We start from the raw sequence: 825 nt of genomic DNA, 5'->3' as shown, positions 1-825 counted from the left end.
AGTAGGCAGGGATGCCTCGGGGGCCTGCCCGTGCTGACAGAATTGCTGATTCAATATTACCAGGTGGGGCAAGGCTTGTGCTGCAAATTAACTGCAGAGCTCTCTGTGTGTAGAGCACTGCTGTCCCAGTGCTGCAGCTAAACCCTGCCTGGGTGTGCAGGGGCACAGGGGAGATTTTAACCAGTTAAAGCCACAAGTTCAGTCAGCGATACCTGCGGGCCACAGGCTAGTGGGAAACAACCAAAGCTCTTTTGCAAGGAGTATCAGGAAATTTGGAGGCCCACAGAGGGGGAAAAAGCTCCCCTAAGGGAGACAAATAGAAAACAAATAAAGAAAAGCATCATTTTGCTACTTGCAAATGATTTTTTACCTCAGACTTGGCAAACCAGTGTTTTGCCTCTGCCCGTGTGGAAGCTCCGCGAGAGGACTTTCTAGAGATGAAACTCCTGTCAGCGCTCCTGGAAAAAATTAATGGTCCTTACTGCACCACCTTCCACTCTGAAGGGGTATTGCCTCCACCTGCACCTCACTTTTCACCTGTGTACCAAGCTGGGTTTCCCACCACCGAACATTCTGCATGTGTGGACATACATGTACTTCTGTGCGGGTGCGGAGCAGCCGTGTCAATGCACACAGATATACGAGTGTCTGTGTGTCTCATGTCGTGCACACACATGCCCTGAGCACATGTGCAGCGGGAACACCCGCTCGCCCACACGTGGCCCACACAAGACCACGGGGCACCCTCATCCTCCAGGGCACCTCACCCCCAGGACACGCGTGTGTCCCAAAACACACACGCCCGCCCCCGCCGCCTCCCTCCAT

This window comes from Geospiza fortis, unplaced genomic scaffold (assembly GCF_000277835.1).
Source record: "Geospiza fortis unplaced genomic scaffold, GeoFor_1.0 scaffold407, whole genome shotgun sequence".
Taxonomy (NCBI): Eukaryota; Metazoa; Chordata; class Aves; order Passeriformes; family Thraupidae; genus Geospiza; species Geospiza fortis.
The sequence above is the reverse complement of the archived record's forward strand: the minus strand, read 5'-3'. Positions refer to the sequence as shown.